General features: G+C 37.2%; 1 protein-coding gene across 12 annotated transcripts in view; it reads right to left on the bottom strand.

The window, feature by feature from the left end:
* Window positions 1-17,065, bottom strand: part of COBL (cordon-bleu WH2 repeat protein) — a 212,933-nt gene that overhangs the window by 57,858 nt on the left and 138,010 nt on the right. The gene's annotated exons all lie outside the window — the stretch shown is intronic.

Here is a 17,065-nt window from a genome sequence, read left to right as displayed (position 1 = left end):
AAGACAAAAATTTTCCTGGTTTGGCATTTAACAAAATCCTCCTTAAAGCAATTTTCTTCCTGCTCAAACATTGTAGCTCCATGTGATACACATATTCTATCAGCAATAGGATTATGAACTGGATTTCTTTTAACAGGTGTCCCACGGTGGTTTAGTGCATAAGAACAGAATTGTGTAGCATATAACATAAACTGTATGTGAAGTAAGATCATATAATCTCTTGCTCCTTTCTCCTTTTTATGCAATGTTACATATCAGGATCTTTTATTGTTTTATAGAATGGTTGTATTGTTGTGACTTCTGTCTAATACGTTTACAAAATGTCTTGTTTGGGGAAACAATGAGTGAATGTTTGTAGAAATTATTTTTAGAAGTAAATAAAAAGGATTAGAAAAAGAGCACATGGGCACATGGATTCAATCACTGGCGTGCCCTGACTATAAACTGGTTTCTATCATCCAACACTGACTAAAGACACACTGTGATTTAAACAAGCCAGATTCTGATACACCTGCTGGTGATGATATCATGTGGGGTCAGAATGCCTATTGAATCACTAGAGTGTTTAAATATGATTCAGAGAAAAATTCAGAGCTCTTGCAACTGAACAAACAACAGTATCATCTCAACTTTCTCCCAGTGAATTTTAAGAAATCTTGAAATAATTGAGTCATTTTGCAAGAAGCTCTAGAAGTAAAAAGAAAAGACACATCTTTTATTAACCAGTTTTAAACTTTTGATGTAATTGTAACTGCATGAATGCTTCTATCGCTTAGTGTGAAAGACAAGTGGTAGGTTGATATGTGAGTAAGATCTATGGTTTCAGAGTTTTAAAAAAAATATTTTGCTATGATTTTCTACATAATTTAAAGCAGTTCAGAAGAAAATATTTTGATCCAAGAGAAGCGGTTCTAGGAAAATCAGAGAGATAAATCTTTCAGCTGCAGAATAGGGACATAAATCTGTCCACTAAACTTGATGATATAAAAGCTATTCTATCCAGCTGATTTTGCATTTTTACAGGGTGACAGATGCTCCAACATGCCTAGCACTAGAAACCACAAGAAGTCCCAACTGAACATTAATGTGTCTTGAACAACATTTACTCATACGTTTAATACTCCCTGGACAGGTCATACTTTATTAGGCTTTTCACTGGCATATACTGACAAAGGAAAATTCAGGGAGCTTTCAAAGAAACTGGGCATATGAGCAATTCATGAGGCTGATCACTGTAAGTTACATTGCATTAAATTGGCTACTCGGCACTGAACTTCTCTAGCTTGTTTTCTTATTGGGTAGTATGCTACTTCATTTGATTAAAAGCTGAATACTTAATACACAAGTACGTTACAAACAGCATTTAAAGACAGCAGCCTAATGTCTCCCAAAAACATGTCCTTATGCTGCAGAATGCATTTGTGTGGTTTATTTAATATGTCTACCGGGATCCCATGCAATGCAACAACATACTGCAAAACCAACATACATAGAGATACCAAAAACTCTAGCATATATAAACAGTTTTAAAGAGGATATTATTTTTAAAACTTGTCATTTTTAATAAATGCATAGAAATAATTACACTTTAGAAATTAGCAACCATTTTCTCTGGATTGGTTATTTTAGTTCTGTATCTCTTGATTCTTCAGTGTTGGATCCCACAAGCCTGACAATAAAATGAATAATATACTTAAAAAGATATTTTTAAATAAGCCATATGAAGTTAAGAAATGCTTGCTGTGATAGCAAGATTGACATTTGGACTGACCAGACCAGACGCTGTCTAGAGTAACTAGTTCGTGTTACTCTGGACACACCTCTCTCACATGGAACAAGTTTAGATATGATATTCCCAGGCTACTGACAACATGAGCTGAAGTCTACAACACTAACACCAACTAAGTCTTCAAGCAGGAAAATGCCATTCTGTATGACGGTGTTTCCTCCTGACTTTGAAGTTCTGCACCATGCTTCCTTGTACCGTGTTTGGCTCACATGATGGCTGCACCCCAGTCATACTCATGGCTTCAGCTTCTGAGACACTTTGCCATTGGAAGTGTTCAGGAGCTGTGTTAAGTGGCAAGTCTGTCTTATAAGTAGAGTGCAAACTGCACTGCTCTTCTGAAAATATCCTTACCATGAATATTTTAATGAGATGCCACAAAATATTCTATCATTTTGCCTAATCTTATGCTGCTTCATTTCAAATTAAATTTTTCTCATTATATAGTTCTGGTATTAAACAGAGTTTTGTGATGAAAATTAGTATTCATTGCCAAAAACGAAGCTGTGACTGCAAAAATATCTCAGTCTTAACAAGAGGGAAAAAAACCACCTTAACATGACTGGATTTTACAGAAATTGCTATGCTCTACCGCTATTTTATTCATAAAATGAAGAAGACTAAAGCCTTGAATATTCAGCTGATTGGCAACAGAAAGTTAAATCAGTTGACATCAGAAAGATACTACAAGGTGAAGGGGCAACCTCATTTTTCCATCTGTTTTTATTGAACACACCCTTTGTGAAATGTCATGGTCAAGGGCAGTTAAAAATTAATGTCATTCTAATCTTCTTTAAACACTTTAACTTGTTCAGCTAAATGTGTCAGACAGGAAACTATCCATAAACAAATTTGAGACGTTAAATTACTAAGATAGCTGTGATTTCCTTCTTTTGCAAAATCTCATTACTAGCTGCAATATTATTTCCACTCAAGGAAGTCACTCTACAACACCAAGTATTTTCACATGCATTGAAACATGTAGACTACACAAGTCTGCGGATGTTTGCTTTGGCAGTGAATTGAACTTCCTCTGTTTCTCTGAATACAATGTAATCCTCCTCATTTATGTCTTCATTTACAGGAGGAAAAAACCAACAAAAAACCTCGAACCCTTAAAAATCACATATTAAAAACCACCACAAACTGATTTGCCACTAAGATTCATTTCTCCTCTAAAGAATTTGAACCAAAATGGCAAAAATCAACTCCAAATTTCCTTTTCATATTTGTGTTTATCTTTTTAGTTAGAGCAATACAATTAATAGAAAAAACCAAACATTACTAAGAGTTTAAAACACATAGTAGGATTGCAGCCTAGTGACAACTTTGTTAATGAGTTTGACGTGATCAATATTGTCTCCTTGACTCATTGCCTTCATGAATGGGCACTGGCATAAGGATTTCATACGTCATCTTTTCTTCCCTCAATCTTGGACCCAGGATTACACACTGGCTGACAGGTTGGTTTGCTTGTCTGGACTTAAAAATCTGAGAGATGTTATGAATTGCTTGAAGTTTTGCAAAACTTACTATGAAACTTTGCCCAATTTTCAGCCAAGAGCATGGGTTGTAGCCTAAAATCTGTTAGGGCTAGAGAGCAAAAGGCAATCACACAAAAGTTTGACCAGGAATAAAGAGAATCGTTCTACTGCCATTAAGCAACATAGCTCCCTGGAGCTTATGTTTTCCTCTACACTTACAATTATGCAGAGATTTTCTAACGCTTAGTGCTATGTCTTAGGCAATCACCTCAGAAGTCTTCTCAATTTAGAGAAAAACATACCTGACTTATTTTGAGTGTTCATCCCTCCCTCATATCAGCCCTCTCCACCTGCAGGCACATAGAATGCCTAGCAAATATGCTTTGGGCGGTCAGTCAAGTGATAGTTTTGTATGATCCCTTCCCACTGGCCCCTGAAAATTTTGACTCGGTCTAGTTCCTCCCAGCACTTACGAAGGGTAGCCAGAAAACCCCACTTTCACAATTTTCAGATGGGGAGGTTGCAAAGTGGTACAACAGCGTCAATTTGAAGTATTACTAGGGGCTATAGCACAACACTTTTCTACATCAAGCTACTCTCAAAAAGAATAAGATTTTCATCATCCAAAATTAGAAACAGACACTGCTGTGAAAATTTGTTAAAGAAACACACAATGGCGCTTTGCTTGCTATCCACGCCTGGAACCGTCAGCAACATACAGCTGAGCAGGACTTTGGGGCTGTCTATTAGCTATCATGTTCTGATTAAGGTGAGCACACTGCAAACAAAATAAGGTGGGTATTTTTCCTGGTAACATGCACCATCCATCCTCTGAAGACAGGAAAAACTGAAGCGGTATGCAGTTAGACAAACTGGATTTGCATTTCCCACTCCCAACTTTCAAGAAATGACTGAATTAACTCAAACAAAATACAGCTTTAAGTAGCAGAGAGCACTTTTTTACTAGAACATACTTATTTGTGATGTATTTTCTTGCTTTCTTATTTGACTAAACAATGACCAGAATGCAATGCCACCAAGGCATTAAATTAAACCTGATTTACACATCATGTATTTATTTTTCTACTATATACATTTTTACCTGGGATCTAAGAAAGGCAGAGTCAGAAGCAAAGTCTGAAAAGTGACATAAATGCAGGTTCTAAACAAAGCACAGTGTTAGGACTATTTTTCATTGCATTCTGAATGCCAGTTCTTCAGAAGCCTTGCTGCTTAAAATGATCTTTGTCTATTAACTTGCCCTAAACACCTTGCCCAACAAACCTCATAATTACTTGACACATACTTTCTCTTTAATGAGAGTTAAAGCTTATGATGACATCAGCCTGTCCTATTCGCCTGTGACTTGCAAGCCAGATGAAGTTTACTCACTAAATGTTGCAACCCTGCCAAAATTCAAGGCTGCATAGAACAGTATGTTCGGGCCCTGATGTCTTGCCAGTTTTCAATGAAGTGCTTGACAGAGACCACATGTGGAGGTCAAGTGATACTATCGTGATCTCACCAGATGGTAAATTGTGGTATTATTCCCAAGGCAGGTAGGATAGTCTGTTCAGAAACAGTTGGCAGGTAATCCATGAACTCGCAGCCAGAAGCAACTGGATTATTGCAGAAGATCAGGAACGTTATTGAAGTTGGTGAAAAGACTATTCCAAGATTTTTCACGCATGTAATTCAAGGACTCAGTTATCATGATATATGTTTTCTTGCAAAAAAAATGAAAGGATCCATGTTATTAACTGCTGTCTTCAATCAGAAGCTCTCCTGTCAAAGAAATCTTGTATCCTTGTGATTTTTATCTGATGTATGTTAAACAGTAAAATAAAAACACCGCAAGCTCACCTTGCTTGGGTTCTTGTAACATATTAAGGATCACAAGGTCATTCTGACTTTGACGTCAATTCAGAGATTGTATCTACACAGGTTAGAAGGCAGGACTGGATTACTTTGCAGAGAACAACAGGAAAAGAGACCATAGAGGAATCTTACAATGTTTTGTAGATTACTTTCTCCCACCGCTTTACAGTAACAGCCTATCAAAGCCTAAGTGTGAAATTTTCTGCACTCCACACACTCCAGCCTTTAGTTAAAGCAGATAAGTAATTTAAAACACTATTGAACTCCTACGGCTAGTATAGTCTGGACAAAGTTGTAAAAAAATTTCATTTCTGAAAATGCAGTAAATCCACACAGTGGGCTCCTTTTACGCAGCAGCACATGTTTTTTTCTCCAAGCTAAAGATGCAATACTCTCCTTTCTGAAAAAGTCAACAATTCTAAAGAAGATTTTGAAATTAAAGTTCCTCTGCTGAAAAACCTTTTAATTGACTGTGATTCTCAAAGGGCCAGTATAAAGTCAGTCTTACCTCTCCTCTTGCACTTCTAAGAGGCTGCACCTTCTGGCTAACATCAAAACCTCCACTGAAATTCTACACTAACATCCTCATTCATATTGGCCAAACTTCAGAAAAATATATAATCTACTCCACTAAATCACTTTGTGACTGAGAAAGCTAAGATTGCCTTTAATTAATTCACCACGCTGGGATGCCTTTATTTAAATTACAGCACAGATGAGTTGAAAAAAAAGTATATTAAATACAAATCTAAAAACAAAGAAAGGGCACACACATATACTTAAACTCCTGGAAAAAAATGTTGTCTGACGTTATTAACATGCTTTCTGACATTTTGGTTTTAAAATGGGACACGTTGCTAGTAAATAAATGTGCAGTAACATAAAGTCAAACATTAGGAGCTCTAAAAGAGGATAGGTGGCAATTTGAACTGAAACTATGGAACTTCTTTAAATGGAGAGAGAAGAAAATTCTGTAATGTAATAATAAAATGTAACATACCCTTAACTGATACTCTTCGAACATATTGAAAGAGTAGCCACTACACTGCACTCATCATTTAACTATAGCATTTGATAACTATTTAAAAAATATTAATGTTTGATTCAGTGTGCATATACCAGAATTATTTTTTAGATCTGTTTTTTCTCAGAAGTACAAATTGCTCCCTTTCACTAGTAGCTTTTTTGAGCCTTCCTAAATTTGATGCTTTACATGACAGCAAGATAAGCCTTCAGCCATCATTGCACTTTTCTCTCTTTCTTTTAATTTGGGTCTGCATCACTCATCCAAACTGGAGTGTGCTTGTCTATATAAATTAAGCATCCAGACTGCACAGTTAACATTATCTGATGCTCTATTGGCTCATTTCATGTTTGCCATCTGAGCATTGTTTTGTCAGACATGAAAAGAACAAGTCTGGATACTTCTCATTTAGCTAACTGAAAGCCATGTTTAAAAATCTTTGGAGAAAAATTAACAAATCACCTTCAAATCAGAAATTGATTGTTCTGTGTTCTGATTTCTTAGTCATTTACTGAGTTGTAGGGCATTTTAAGTACCCCAAATACCTTTTACTACTCAATCTTATTTGTAGTAATTGGTTCCAGTATATGTTGATAATACACTCTGCATTAGGACAGCACTAGCCACAGGTTCAGCTCCAGTGGAAACACTAAACATAAAACCTTTCAGGTTTATAACTGATTACAAAGACTATTGTTTCCATAAAACTTAAAGTATGTCATCACAGATTCTAGGTCTGTGAAGGGCAACAGTTTGTACGTGGCTTTTTCCACATAGAGCAATTAACTGAAAGTCATCAAGAAAAGCTCCACTCTTGTAAACTTTGAAAGAAATATTGCCTGATCCTTTGGGCAGAACTAGATAGATCTAGGAAAGCAGCATGCCATAAAAGATCAATGTGTCTTGCTGTGTCCTGAAAGGTAGAAATCACATTTTGCTAAGCAAAACAAGTCTCATCAGTGCAGAGAACAGAAGTGTCCCAACAGTTCCTTCCTCAGAGGACTTGCAATCTAGAGAATATTTGGCATGGACCTGGATCTGATATTGATTTCAAATGGAATGGGATCAAGACTTTCATGCTGCTTTTTATTCTGCCAGTGAAAGGCATGTGTTCAGCGGGGTGCACTGGACATCACCCATACAGCTCTCAGCTACCTGTAATTTGAGCCACATAACCTGCATCTCACTATTCTGAGATTCATCCCAAGGGGGCTGCAAATATGACCCTCAGAGTCCTGTAGGGCTCTTTGATACTGCAGTTACAGTACGAAGTTGAAACATGTACACCAGTCAAGTTGCTTTAGGGTTAATGTTGGAAAATTCTTATTGCTCATATGATTTACTGGCAAAACTTCTGGCCTCATTCTCTAAGTGCAAAGTTTCGCATTTATGAGCACAAAACAAAGAGAGTGATGACTGGGAATAGAAATCAAAGACAGCTGTTTCTGTTTTTAACGGGAGACATGTTGTCTGGTTATCAAATTACTAGTGATAAGAAGACCTAGTGAAGTCACTGAGAATGCTGCCAGTGATTTTCCTGGAGTGGTATCAGATCATATGAGGCAAATATTTAGGTACAAATCTCCTCAGTATTCTCCAAAAATAGCTATACTGGGTTAGAACAATGTTTCTGCTCAGGCTTCTGTATTCAGACCATGGGAAGCACCTAGAAGAAAAGGGAAGGTATGTTCAACAATACCTTTTCCCTAATACTTTTGCAGCCACCAACCAGGTTCATGTCAGGGACTTCCTGGTATAGTCTATATTTAAAAGTTTGCAATAGGTTTGTTGTCCTTGAATACTTATTCAGCCTCCTCTTGAGCCTATGCAAAATTTTAGCACCCATATCAACCCTTGGCAAGGCGTTCCACAGATCTACTACTTGCCTGAAGAACCACATTACTTAGTTTTGTGTGGTTTGCCTGTTTCCTACTAGCTTCAAATGCTCTTGTAATGGCTGGTAGAACAGTCAAATTCCTATCCATAGTCACAGATGAAGAATCATGGTTTACTTAAATTGTACAGCTATCCCTGTGTTAAGCTACTCCACACTTTTCATCACCCCTGATGCTCTTCCATGAGTCTCTTCCCATTCTGTAATACTCTTCTGAAACAAAGGAAACTGTATGGTACTATTTAAGATGGCATAATAGAGGTCAAAATACAGTGGTATAATAAAGGTCTCTTTTCTTCTCGTAAATTGCTTTGCATCTGATTTGCTTTTTTTTTTTATTGCTGTTGAGCTTTGAGTTGACTTTTTTCACAGAAGTATGTCTTATGATCCTAAGATCTTCCTAACTGGTTAGTACCAGCTGAGAGACCAGTATTTTACAAGGTACTAAGAAAATTAAGAGTGATCTTCTCTCATGTATATCATTTCACACTTAATGACACAGAATTTTACTTGCTTTCACCTGCAAGTGCTGCCAGCACTCAATCTCATACGGTCTTTCAACAGCTGTTCTTCACACAGCCTTTGTTCTTACTATCTGGATAACTCAAATACCAGCAACAACCTCTGTCACTTTGTTTTTTTTTCCAGGTGACTTCTTAATATGATGAACATGGATCCTCAAATACTCAAATGCTGCTGAGTATTCCACCACCAGAGGAGCGAATCATTTACTCCTAACCCGTGATTCCTCTTTTCTCTACTATCAGTTATTTAAGAGTAAGATGACCTTCCTCATTATGGAATGGAGACCTAGTTTCCTTAAAAAATCCCTGAAGAAGGATGTTGGTGGAAGCTTTGTGGAAACCCAGACAGACTGTATCAATCAGATCACACTATCCATCTGTTTGCTGAATGCATCACGAGAATTGCAAAAGAATTATAAGGCAGGCTTTCTGTTTTACTAAAGCTATATTTACCCTATTTATGATCTCCATAGAGATGCCAACTAACATAATTCTCTATTGTATTTGTAGTAATTTTTTCCAGTACAAAAGTCACATGAGGAGGCTTAATAGTTTTTTTATTTCTCTCGCACTTTCCAAACATCAACTTTACTTCCACTTTTTTTCTCTGAATTTCTTTATGAATATCCATTGTGGCATCGGTAGCATGTAGCAATGGTATCCAACAATTCTTTTTTTTCTATTTCTTTGCTCCACACAACAGAAAGAAACTTAATACAGATATAGCTATTTTATACAATCTTCTCTGTTTCAGAGAGCACTGTGGCCTCCAGTGCAGTATCTTGACAATATTTCGCACAGCTACTGCTCAAAGGAACTGCAGCGCAATCCTTTGACAAAGGAACTAAAGTGCATTCTTTATGTATGTTATTGGACAAACTTGATGTTCATTCACTATCTGCCTATACGGGCAAACTTAATCCATGAAAAATGTAAAGCAAAATTGAACTTTTTTACTATCCTAGGAGAACAGTAAGTAATTCTCTGGCCAAAGAGTAAGGTAATGTTTATGTCAATGTGGCAAAATGAATTATTTTTATGTGTATGTAAGAGTAAAGATCCCATCTTACCCATAAACTCTCAACATCTATAGAAATGCATAAATGAAGTAAATAAACTTCTAAATATAACTTTAGGCAGCATGACTGAAATAAAAAACCCCAAAAGAGATGGATACGAAAAGCCTAATGTAAAGTTTCATAATTACTATGCACTATTTACAGACTAGTACATCAAAAATGTCTGCTATGTGAATTTGATATGAAATCCAGTGAAATAGACACAAACTTAATTTGAATGGGTTTATCTATTAATAATCTATCAATAATCTATCAACTAACACACAGAGATAGACTCAGGTACTCTTTGACCTTATCAAAATACTGTCTCATCCCAATTGTGATAGAAGCTCCCAGCCTCTACATCTGGCATTGTACAGCAGTTCAGTGTGCATTCCAGCACCTAATATCCAAACTCTAATATAAAAAGGAAGACAAGAAGACAGCATAACTTAACACATTTTCTTGGCAGTTCTATCACCCCTTTATTGTCTTGAGAACTCTAGAAATTAACATTAGGTTTATTCTTAAACCATGAAAGGACATCTCATACGTTCTTGACTACCTGGTGACTTCCTAAAAAACAAAAGCAAAAAAACCTTACAAAATCAATATAATTTTATCTTTATTTCATGTAAGCATAAAATTCTCCTTTTATGCCTACACAACTTGGGCACCTGAATGGTATTATGAAAATAGAGCATCCTCAAAGAAGATTCCATATCCCTGCCCTCATCACAAAAATGTTGTTGAGACACATCACATGTTTTCAGTGAGTTCTAGCAAGTCTGCTACCAAAACTGGAGAATATCATAGCTCACACTCATCATATCCTCAGTTAATGAACAAAGAGAAAGTAACTTTTAAAACTAACATGTACCATTCACATTTCAGGCCTTCTTCTTAAACAAAACGAAAGCTAAACGAGGACAAACTACAAAGGTGTAAACCCCCAGTCATTTAACTCCTTTTAATAAACATTTTTTAAAACTGAAAGAGTCCGTCAAGTGCTCTTCCTTCTCCTTTGGAACAAATCTTTTTTCCATATCCTCAAAAAAATTATAGAAACCTGAGAAGTGACTTAGAAGATGCAATATTTTGTAGAAGTAAAAGACACATTTTGAAAAACAGCTTTTTCCTAAAGCAGAAACTGAGTCATTGCATCCTTCCTCAGAATGTGAAAAAAGTATCTGTTATTCTTAAAGGAGACTTCTGGATGCTCCACAGAAAAACACCAAAGCAAAATAAAAATACATTCACAGAACACTTAAGGGAGAAAGGAAATGTGTCATAAAAGAAAGGTTGAGAAGACCTCACCCAGAGGACCTCTGAGTAAAAAGAAACCTCCCTTCCTCTCTGAAAGGTCATAAAAAAACCCCATGCGCTTGTATCTTGTTGACTTCTGGGAGACATTCCTGGCTTAGGTGTAAACCTATGAAAGGGAGATAACTAATCTGAGTCCATCCACCCTTTTGTTGAATTCTGGGCCCTTTATTAAAACCGAATAAATCTGTCAGCTGGGCTCCACCATGAGCTGCTCATTACCTTTTGCCTTTTACAGAAGTTCTGAAAAAAAAGTGAGGTAAAATGGAAGAAAATACCTATAGCACAAGGCAATTCTGCTGCAGTATGAGAAACAAACCACCCTTCCCCCCAAGTATGACTATAATATTTTGTACTGAAGTAGGATCGACCACTAGGTAAATCTAAAGCAATTTAAAACTCTTCCTCTCGGGACACACGATTGATCAGATTGGTGTTTTCACAATAATGAATTGTAGCAGATGCACAAAGGAAGACATAGAAGAAAGTAAGCTGATAAGAGTACAGTGTTTATAGAGGTAATCAGAGCAGACATATGGTTTTACACACCTGTCTATGTCTCAGTTCTGTAGGTAACTGTGATAGATGTTCTCATCTAGGTGTGATTCTTCTGTCCCTCAGCTTCCCTGCAATTGCAGTTCCTCTCCCATAAAACGATGCTTCGGATAGTCCAAGAAAATTTGTGAGGTAAAAGGGAGGTAAATAGGTTCTTTTTAAGCACACATCTGTTTCTCAGAATGAAAGCCAACTGCAGGAATATTGCTACTTGAAATACCAGATTTATCGGAAACATCCAGAAGCCTCAAGAAACTTTAACTCACAGGGCACCCAAATCTCTACTGATGGCACCTTTACCGACACAGCCTACTGGGAACATACCTTACTATACACTGTTTTGCAGGATCTGTATCCATTGCTTTAGGGCTTAATTTGTATCCACATGGCATTCTGAAACCTGAAGACAACAGCAGTAACAGTATGACTTCATACTGATCTAGATTGTGCTTGCAGTCAGCTAACCACAAATCTGTGGCATTAGATTATGAAGAAGTAAGGTGAAAGAGCAGTAATCACTTCATGCAAACATGCAAGAAAGATATCGGTGTGACAAAACCCGCTATGCTTTTGGGACATGAGCAGAAGAAACACTTGCTTTGCTCATATTTTTCTATTAACAATCTCAATTTAAACTCCTTTCGCAACAGAAGGTGGCACAGTGAAGAATAATATGGTATTAAAATCACAGTGGCCAGATCTGGAGTTGCTGAGCAACCAGACATCTTAAAAGTTCAGAAAACGTCAAGCTACAAACTCAGCTTCCTAATTACAGACAGCTGAGCTAACCATTTCTAAAAATCTTGGCCACTGTTTTAAAATACATTTTACTTCTAAGGAATGAGTCACATTTTCAAGTGGCTTCCAAGTCCATGACTGTAGCATACACATGGGAAAATCGAAAACTGCAAATTCAGGGACTGATCCTGGAAATCTGGGTGAGTATAGGGTTTAATTACACTTTGAACAAACTCAGTATGTGAATTATGATTTCAGTATAATTTTATTCATATATTACCTTAACTGCTTGTCCCTTATTTTTACTAATTGAATGTTATTCTGTGGTTGTTGGTGGCAGAATGAATTCCAGGTCTGTTTTTGCTATATACTCTGCTCATTTGCAGTGTCATTTAAAACATTTTAAGGTTGCCTGCAGATGGGCACAAATTCAGTGGCTTTTAGGACATTTCAATGAAGTATGTCCTCCTTTTGACAAACTGTTAATATAGTCAATCAACCTAAAGGGATCCAAGTTTTCAATCACAGGTATATTCTATTATATTGGCTTATATACAAAAGGACGGTGGAACACAAATTCTGCCATGAGAAAGGCATTCCTACTAAAGGCACAAAAGTGCTATTAAATGTCTAGGATACCTATCCCAGTGTCTTGTCAGCTTTATGGCACTCCTATCAATTATTGCCAGCAGAATCATAACTCTTTCAAGTGCAATGTTCACTGGAACAGGGGAACATATGTCACAGGAGGTTGCTATCCCCAACAGGAGCACAGAAACCCTTGAAAAGGAAAGAAAAAGAATGAAGAAAAAAACCCCTCTATGGTGGTCAGTATTAGAAATCATCAACTAAGATGGCAAAAGTAATATTTTCTCTAGATTTCCACATGTCCAATTTGCTTCCATTTAGTAAGACATAGAATCATAGAATCACTAGATTGGAAAGGAACTACTGGATCATCGAGTCCAACCATTCCTAACAATCCCTAAACCATGCCCCTCAGCACCTCATCCACCCATCTTTTGAATACCTCCAGGGAAGGTGACTCAACCACCTCCCTGGGCAGCCTGTTCCAGTGCCCAATGACCCTTTCCATGAAAAATTTTTTCCTGATGTCCAGCCTGAACCTCCCCTGGCAGACCTTGAGGCCATTCCCCCTTGTCATGTACCCTGTCACTTGGGAGAAGAGGCCAGCTCCCTCCTCTCCACAACCTCCTTTCAGATAGTTGTAGAGAGCAATAAGGTCTCCCCTCAGCCTCCTCTTCTCCAGGCTAAACAACCCCAGCTGTCTCAGCTGCTCCCCGTAAGACTTGTTCTCCAGCCCCTTCACCAGCTTCGTTGCTCTTCTCTGGACACACTCTAGAGCCTCAACATTCTTCTTGTGGTGAGGGGCCCAGAACTGAACACAGTATTTGAGGTGCGGTCTCACCAGTGCCAACTACAAAGGGAGCAAATACTAATAATAGAACAAATACTGAAAGTATCTTCTCTCTACAAACAAGAAATTTGGCAAATTTTTAGAATTAGTACCTTCTTTTCTCCAGGAAGGATATAAATGTCCCATTGTAATGTAATGTAAATGTTCCATTTACATTTCTTCATGTTAAAATAATTCCCTTAAAGCTGAACTTCTCATCTAGGCATAAAATTGATCAGAAAGAAACTGGAAGTAGGGAGAAAGAAACCTGCCAGGAACAATCTGAGTAAGGCTGTGACTCTCTTTGGCTGCAATTTTCCTTTTTATTCATGTGATTAAGCCTCTTCAATGAATAAGTTATACTTGGTGAGAAAAAGTAATATTTTCTCTGGATTTCCACATGTCCAGTAAGTTATACTTGGTGAGAAAACATCAGCCTTGATAAAACACTAGGGCACGTAGTCTGCTCTGAAGGTATTGGTCTTGACTGAGAATGGGAAATCAACAGCTGTCCTCAGCAACTCAAGTTTGAGATCTAAACGGAGAGAAGGGAGACATAAGAAGCAGGGGGAAAACCCACAGCAATTCGCATACGTTAGTTTGCCTACAGCAACTTCCAGGAAATCATATAAATATGAAAATAAACCTCAAAATTATCTTGGCTTATAATGGAAACTTCTAAAATTGTGAAGCCAGTTCCTTGACCTGCACTAAAAGCAATAATACAAGTTTTAAATAAAGCCGCTCTCTTGCTATGTGACAACTAAGATTAAAACCTATGAAAGAAATGTTAGAATATTCAATCTGTTATATCACCCTCTTTTTCTATTAGTACAGGAATATGACTGGCTAGTAACAAATCCCAGATGCCTTCTGTTAAACCTACATATTATATGAGACTGTTTCTGTTCAGAGAATCACAACAGCTGAAATAGCACATGGTTCCTCTATCACAGCCTACAAGTTTCATTTCTGGCTTCTGGAGTTGACATCAAAGCTATCTTACAGATGAAGGCACTAAAGAACTCTCTTCTAATTCTGGTGTTGTCTCCAAAAAGCCTCATGATTTTATTCTGAATAAGCCACTCCGTTTCACAGAAAAGGCTCTTACTGAAAGTCCCTGAGGCCTTCTTTATCATTCCCCCTCGGTCCAATTTCTGTATTTCCCCATACACGTTAAAAAAAAAAAAAAAAATTACTTCCACAAACTTTATTTCCGTCCGCCTTCAAGTCTCTGAGTGCTCTACCTATAATGGCATACTCATACTGTTTATCTCTTATATATTTTGTCTATATGCTGCATACATTTTGGGGTGGAGACTCAGTTAACACTACACCTACTGTAAGGTGTCCCTACATCTGCCAGCACATTATCTGAAGTGCTGTGACAGAGAACACAGACTGTTTGCTACGGGGTTTCAGGTTTTGCTCACCTCCTACACTATTCTGCTCGGTTCTCTGGATGCTGTGGGCTCCACGTTGCAACTTAAATAAGGAGGGCATTCCCTTGCTTCTAAAGCATCCAATCTTCTGGATTTCATAATGGATATTTTGCCATACCCTGGTCTTTTGAAGAATATCTTTTTAACTGACATCTCATTATTGTAAGTAGCATCACTTGGGAGACGTTTTAAAAAAATGGGGGAAGTCTCCAGGGAAAAAAATCTGTAGACTCTTTTCTTTGACTCTGCATTCCTTTGCAAACTATTTAGCGCATATTCAGCACACTCTGAAACATCACTCAATTGCGCTCTGAACAGAAATTAGTATTTTCTAGAGGAAATTTTAAAGGCGTTAGAGAGGGAACACTACCTTTAAATAGACATGGAAAACTAATCATGCTGCATTAAAAAGGTAATTAAAGTTGCTACAGGGGCCTTATGCTCAAAGAGGTAAATTACTCTAAACCTCACCGAAATAAAAACTGCAATATGGTAAAATTATATTGCAGCGATTCACCTATCCAGAAAAGCAAGTGGAGAAAATCTAAAACTAAAGCATAAATTAAAAGACCTCGATCTTCATACTCACGAAAATTTTTGACTGCAATCACTAGGCACGGGGATGAGAGAGAGAGAGAGAGAGAGAGAGAGAGAGAGAGAGATTCCTAAAGAATCATCTGTGTTGTAAAGAAAATGGAATGCCTTGGAGCTTAATAATAGGTTAAAAATAACAGGCTTATTGGGTTGGAAAGTCAAACTACTGGTATTCATAACAGCTACAGTATTCGTTTTTCTATACAGCTTTGTGGAACCACATAGTTGAAAAAAGAAAAAAAAAAAACCTCCTGAAAGCTCAGAATACCACCTTCTTCATTTTCTATTAATGTGCTAGCTTCACTGGAAATAATCTTGTTCCCCTTTTGCAGGATCTTCCTGTTAGTAACAGTTGCACGTAAATAAAGTTTTCTAAACAAACATCTTATCTTTTTATGGAAGGAAGTCCATTAATAAGGAATTGACGTCCTTCCCTGAAAAAAAGATCAGTGCTAATTCTTTCCCATAAACTAAATAAATAAACTTACACCCTGAGATTTTTTACTCTATTTTCACAGCAAACTGCATAGTCTGCACGTAGATAAAATAGAACGGTTTGGGTTTTCCTATAAACAGTATCCGTGTTGCTACCTTGCCACATAATACTGAATAATTAATCTCTTCCCTTGGTTTCTGATTTCTTCACAGAACTCATGTTTCATTTCAGCTCTACTCTACACATTCTTGTTTGAAATACAAGGTAGCCTGTGAGCAACTTTCAGCCTCTGAGCTTCAGAAGCCCATCATAACTTTTTAATATGCAACCATTTTCAGCAAGATGCCCTTTACTAAATAAATGCAGTCAGTTTCTAGCAACTGTGCTCATAATCTGCTGTGCTCTTCATTGGCTTTGTCGGCTACGCAAGACATTTCTGTTACCCAAAATTAACTTTGTCATGGAAAATCCTCTGATGCAACCTTCATCTGTTTCTGTTCTTCAAAATAGCTCTTCTTTAAAGTAAGAGAACTTGAAGTTGACATTGTACTGTATGCTGCCTGCAATAACTAAAGTATTTTTCTCCCAATGGCTTCAAAGAGCCAGGACTTTAATGCATTTGCAACAATGCTGAAAATGTTTACAGTAAGAATTTCAAAAGGAAGTTTTAAAACCCAAGTGCACCAAATGCTGCAAGAAAATGTTCCTTCTTTTCACCTGTGTCTATAGATGAGTGCTATTTCAAAGGCATCTATTCCAATTTTGAAAGATGAAACACCGCTATGTTCCAGCAATCACACTTCAAGATATCCTAAGAATGGAGAAATAAGATCCTATAATCCTCTACCAAGAGTGTGCATCAACTTTGCCCACACAATGCGTCACTGGAGAAGGCACTTAATGTACGCCTTA

The sequence above is a fragment of the Cuculus canorus genome, chromosome 2 (genome assembly GCF_017976375.1).
Source record: "Cuculus canorus isolate bCucCan1 chromosome 2, bCucCan1.pri, whole genome shotgun sequence".
Classification (NCBI taxonomy): domain Eukaryota; kingdom Metazoa; phylum Chordata; class Aves; order Cuculiformes; family Cuculidae; genus Cuculus; species Cuculus canorus.
Note: the sequence above shows the minus strand (reverse complement) of the source record. Positions and strands in the feature narration are given on the sequence as shown.